The sequence below is a fragment of the Amblyraja radiata genome, unplaced genomic scaffold (assembly GCF_010909765.2).
Source record: "Amblyraja radiata isolate CabotCenter1 unplaced genomic scaffold, sAmbRad1.1.pri S72, whole genome shotgun sequence".
Lineage (NCBI taxonomy): Eukaryota > Metazoa > Chordata > Chondrichthyes > Rajiformes > Rajidae > Amblyraja > Amblyraja radiata.
In genome coordinates this window covers 215,815-221,978 of record NW_022630166.1, presented here as the reverse complement: position 1 = coordinate 221,978, position 6,164 = coordinate 215,815, and the positions used below count along the sequence as shown (strand labels likewise).

General features: G+C 46.2%; 1 long non-coding RNA gene across 2 annotated transcripts; it reads left to right on the top strand.

Annotated features, from left to right (window-relative positions):
* The first annotated feature begins 744 nt into the window (after window positions 1-744).
* Window positions 745-5,656, top strand: LOC116969548. Of its 2 annotated transcripts, none has more exons than XR_004410828.1 (3): window positions 745-831; window positions 3,578-3,677; window positions 5,277-5,656. It is a non-coding gene; the product is annotated as an uncharacterized LOC116969548 (long non-coding RNA). The 2 variants fall into 2 exon arrangements; XR_004410827.1 differs by having other exon boundaries at window positions 754-861; window positions 5,277-5,327.
* The last annotated feature ends 508 nt before the right edge of the window (window positions 5,657-6,164 follow it).

Genomic DNA, 6,164 nt, shown 5'->3' with positions numbered 1-6,164 from the left:
TCTGAGGCAGAGAATTGCCACAGACTCACCATTCTCTGTGAGAAAAAGTGTTTCCTAGTCTCTGTTCTAAATGGCTTACTCCTTTTTCTTAAACCGTGGCCCCTGGTTCTGGACTCCCCCAACATTGGAAACATATTTCCTGCCTCTAGTGTGTCCAATCCCTTAACAATCTTATATGTTTCAATGAGATCCCCTCCCATCCTTCTAAACTCCAGAGTGTACAAGCCCAGCTGCTTCATTCTCCGAGCATATGACAGTCCCGCCATCCCGGGAATTAACCTTGTGAATCTACGCTGGGCTCCCTCAATAGCAAGAATGTCCTTCCTCAAATTAGGGGACCAAAACTGCACACAATACTCCAGGTGTGGTCTCACTAGGGCCCTGTACAACTGCAGAAGGACCTCTTTGCTCCTATATTTGATTCCTCTTGTTATAAAGGCATACATGCCATTGGCTTTCTTCAGCTGCCTGCTGTACCTGCATGCTTACTTTCATAGACTGATGAACACGGACCCCCAGATCCCGTTGTACTTCCCCTTTTCCCCCTTCCCATTTAGAAAGATGAGGTTCCATGTATCAACGCATCCAATGCATGTTTGAGCTCAGTAAATTCCCATTTTCCTTTGCCGAATAAGGTTTGACAAGATGTGTTTTACACTGACACAAACACTTTCAACAGAAGTGATTTCTAAACCCTGAGTAGAAGAGGAAGAGGAAGGTCCTGTGGTTTCATAAGACACAGCATGAGACTGGGGAAGTCAGTGTGTCACCGTGCTTGGAGCTTTGCTGCCCAGTCTCTGGACTCGTTCACCATCAGTCTCTTCCCACAAGGTAGGCGACCTTACTACAGGTTCACTTCAGGTAAATGTGTGGTTTAAATGGGATCTAGAAACGGAACCCTGTGTTCAATACTTTCTTTTTTTAATTTATTCATTTTTTAAATATAATTTTATTTATTAGTAGTGTACATTACAATAATATAAGCCAAAAATAACATAATACATTTCCTGTACCACTTTATATTTTAAACTTTGAAAAGAAGAAATGTAAAGAGAGTTAAATAGGATAGTAAGTGTGTGAAAGAGTGATCAAAAGAGACCCTTAGACACAAAAAGTTCGAACAAGACTTAAGAAGCAAGCCATGGTAAAAGAAAAAGAGAAAAAGAAAACAGAAGATATATTAAAAGTTAAAAACAGAGCTAAAAGGGATAAACCAACTTTGTATTTTTCCTCCCCCGTCACCAGATATTTACGATATATATTAATGATTTGGACGAGGGAATTGAATGCAACATTTCTAAGTTTGCGGATGACACGAAGCTGGGGGGCAGTGTTAGCGGTGTGGAGGATTCTAGGGGGCTGCAAGGTGACTTGGATAGGTTGGGTGAGTGGACAAATGCATGGCAGATGCAGTATAATGTGGATAAATGTGAGGTTATCCACTTTGGTGGCAAAAACAGGAAAGTAGACTGTTATCTGAAAGGTGGCCAATAAGGAAAAGGGAGAGATGCAACGAGACCTGGGTGTCATGGTACACCAGTCATTAAAAGTAGACATGCAGGTTCAGCAGGCAGTGAAGAAAGCGAATGGTATGTTAGCATTCATAGCAAAAGGATTTGAGTATAGGAGCAGGGAGGTTCTACTGCAGTTGTACAGGGTCTTGGTGAGACCACACCTGGAGTATTGAGTACAGTTTTGGTCTCCTAATCTGAGGAAAGACATTGTTGCCATAAAGGGAGTACAGAGAATGTTCACCAGACTGATTCCTGGGATGGCAGGACTTTCATTTGAAGAAAGACTGGATAGACTCGGTTTGTACTCGCTAGAATTCAGAAGATTGAGGGGGATCTTATAGAAACTTACAACATTCTTAAGGGGTTGGACAGGCTAGATGCAGGAAGATTGTTCCCGATGTTGGGGAAGTCCAGAAAAAGGGGTCAGAGTTTAAGGATAAGGGGGAAGTCATTTAGGACCGAGATGAGGAAAACATTTTTCACATACAGAGAGTGGTGAATCTCTGGAATTCTCTGCCACAGAAGGTTGTTGAGGCCACAGTTCATTGGTTATATTTAAGAGGGAGTTGGATGTGGCCCTTGTGGCTAAAGGGATCAGGGGGTATGGAGAGAAGGCAGGTACAGGATACTGAGTTGGATGATCAGCCATGATCATATTGAATGGCGGTGCAGGCTCGAAGGGCCGAATGGCCTCTACACCTGCACCTATTGTCTATGTTTCTATGTTTCTATCAGGGACACATGATAATAAACTCACTTGAACTTGAGCTAAAGCTCTAACAAAGCTGCAAGGCGCGAATATTGACAATGTTCCCTTCGTTACAAAACAGCAGATTCCCTCGTTTGCCATTATCTTAGACATTTGCCACCCACTAATAGCATTTAATATAAGGAGGTTCCAATTCTAAACTTATCCAATGTATTTGTGACCTCAGGAAATCCCCGATTTGTTTTTTCCAAATTTTACAAGATGATTTTTAATCTGACGTAAACATTATCAACACAAATGGTGTGTGAATCCTGAGCTGGATAGAAAGTGGAAGGGTGTTTGCCCTTCCAAAGAAACTGTGTGAGACTGTGAATATCAGTGTGTCGCCGTGCTTGGAGCTTTGTCACTCAGTCTCTGTACTCGTTCACCATCAGTCTCTTCTCACAAGGTAGGTGACCTCACTGCAGTCTCACTTCATGTCAAAGAGAGGTTTAACATGTATCCACAAACTGAACAATGTTGGATGTCCTGTAAACTGTGATATATCACTCATTCAATAAGTTTGTTCCACTTTAGATTTGACAAGGGCATACAAACTTTATTTATTTCGTTTTGTCTCCTTTATTTCCCACAGCTAAATTACCAGCATATGCCATTTTCCTACTGGTGTCAATAGACAACAGGTGCAGGAGTAGAGGCCATTCGGCCCTTCAATGTGATCATGGCTGAACATCCCCAACAGTACCCCGTTCCTGCCTTCTCCCCGTATCCCCTGACTCCGCAATCTTTAAGAGCCCTATCTAGCTCTCTCTTGAAAGCATCCAGAGAACCGGCTTCCACCGCCCTCTGAGGCAGATAATTCCACAGACTCACAACTCTCTGTGAGAAAAAGTATTTTCTCATCTCCGTTTCCTAGTCAAACTAAATTGAATACTTTGTTCCCGTTTCGCTGGCAACGTCCTGGGACCGTGTGAGAATATTGAATGTCCCTTGCCATTGTGTTGTCTTCTCTGTTCATTAACTCACTAGCGAGGTCTGATTTAGTTGAGAACATTTTACCGAGTGGTAGGAGGTAATTGACTCAAACATTAAAAAGGCGGAGTACAGATGAATGATCTGGGACAAGGCAAACCGATAGCGGTTTGAATATGGTGGTGAAATCCCGGATTACTGAAGTGACAATATTCCAGCAGCAGAATCCACCAAGCGAATGTATTTTTCCCGTGTAATTGTGTGCGGCCAATTCTAAAATGCCCCAGGGTCAGGAGTTTCAAACTGGCTGTACTCAATACAACATTTGCCAACTACCAATTGACTGATCCTTAGTCTAAAACTGCACCTTGTTTCCAAACAGAGAATGTACAAAATGAGGCCGAGGTTTCTCTGCAACAGTTTGCCAGCTGGTTTGATGTTGGGTTTCTTTATTTTCCTGCTTGGACCAGTTTCCACACAGAGTAAGCACTTTCTCTTCACCGGTCACAATCACCTTGCATTAATTATCATTGTCCGTGTAAACCCGCTCCCTATTGTCAATCTCACTTTCCTCTCCACATCCCTGTATGTGTTGCTGCCTCACAAATCCACACCATCCTTGCTGGACCTCCATTCCACATCCATGAATGTGTTGCTGCTTCACAAATCCACACCAACCTTGCTGGGTCTCCATTCCACATCCCTGTATGTGTTGCTGCCTCACAAATCCACACCAACCTTGCTGGGTCTCCATTCCACATCCCTGTATGTGTTGCTGCCTCACAAATCCACACCAACCTTGCTGGGTCTCCATTCCACATCCCTGAATGTGTTTCTGCCTCACAAGTCCACACCATCCATGCTGGACCTCCATTCCACATCCCTGAATGTGTTGCTGCCTCACAATTCCACACCATCCTTGCTGGACCCTCCATTCCACATCCCTGAATGTGTTGCTGCCTCACAAATCCAACACCATCCTTGCTGGACCTCCATTCCACATCCCTGAATGTGTTGCTGCTTAACAAATCCACACCAACCTTGCTGGACCTCCATTCCACAACGCTGAATGTGTTGCTGCCTCACAAATCCACACCAACCTTGCTGGAACTCCATTCCACATCCCTGTATGTCCTGCTGCTTCACAAATCCACACCATCCTTGCTGGACCTCCATTTCTGAGCCCATCCCATGAACTCCCTCTCCTTCTCCTGCACCGTCACGGTCCTTATCAAAGTCAGAAATGGCCTCCTGTGAACTTGTTGCAGAGTTAAACTCTCCTTCCTCATCCCGCTCAGCCTCTGCAGCCTTTGACACGGTTGTCCACACTATCCTCCCCAACATCTCCTCACCACAGTCCATGTGGGTAGTTCTGCCCTCGACTTGTCGATCCAGTCGCAGCCCGAGAACCAGACGCAATGTCTTCACTTCACGCTCCACAAAGTCCCTTCAAAACCAGGTGTAGTTCCTCTACGAACCCCACAACCCCCTATCCCACCCTCCCTCCCTCCCTCCCTCCCTCCCCCTCCCTCCCGCCCTCCCTCCCTTTCTCCCACCCTCCCCCCCTCTCCCCCCCCCCCCCCCCCCCCCCCCCCCCTCCCTCCCTCTCTCCCCCTCTCCCTCCCCCCTCCCTCCCCCCTCCCTCCTCACCCCCTCCTCCCTCCCTCCTCCCTCCCTCCTTCCCTCTCTCCTCCCCTCCATCCTCCCTCATTCCCTCTCTCCTCCCTCCCTCCCTCCTCACTCCCTCCCCCCCTCCCTCCTCCCTCCCCTCCCTCCCTCCCTCCCTCACTCACTCACTCACTCACTCACTCCCTCACTCACTCCTCACTCACTCACTCACTCACTCACTCACTCACTCACTCACTCACTCACTCATGTGATGAAATATCCCTGCATCAATCAGGCCAGGTTATTCCACACACACACATCTCTTCACAACAGTGACTTCCTCGCTGGGGTTTCCAAGGAAGATCACAACTGTCTGGAATTAAATTCAGATCAAAATTAATGATTACAGATGTTGGGTGGGTGGGGAAAATGTGTTTTAAATGTTAATTCTTCATTGTTCGTATTCGCAACAGAAAACAGAAATCGAATGAATTTCTTGGATAATGGAGATGACATTGTGTTAAACGGACCGGACAATGCTGAGAAAGACACTGTTGTTGTCTGGGAATGGAAACCACACTCAGGGAAGGAAATCAGAATATTGACTTTTAGAAGAACGGGGGGCTATTGGATCAAGGAGAATGCCGCTGGCAACTTGTACCCGGGGATGAATGTGGATACCTATACCCTTGATCTAAGAATTGATAAACCCACATTTAAAATGGCGGGAATTTTCACTTTGAACCAAACAAAACCGAGAAAGCAAATCCTGAAACAATATGAACTATTTGTGATGAAAGGTGAGTGAGTGCGATAAGGATCAATAATGTTGATCTACGTAGGCACCAAATCCCCTCACAACCCCCCCCCCCCTCCTCTCCCATATCAACTCCTGTTTGTCAGCTATAAAAAACCTGGATGCAACATAATTTCCTCAAACTCAACAGCGATAAGACAGAATTCCTCCTCATAGGCTCCAAAGTCACACTCAGCAAAATCAATAACCCCACTCTCACCATCGACGGCACAACTGTCTCCCCCATCTCCCCAGGCCCGCAACCTTGGCGTGATCTTTGACTCCACCCTCTCCTTTGAGCCTCTCATCCGCCATGTCATTAAAACCTACTTCTTTCAACTCCGCAACATTGCCAAACTCAGACCCTCTCTCACACCGCCCGCTGCTGAAAGACTCATCCATGCCTTGATCTCCTCCCGACTGGACTATTGCAACTCACTTCTCCTTGGCATCAGCTCCACCTACATCAACCGACACCAACTCGTCCAGAACGCAGCCGCCCGACTCATCACCCACAGCAAATCCTGGCATCACATCACACCAGTCCTCAACAACTTCACTGGCT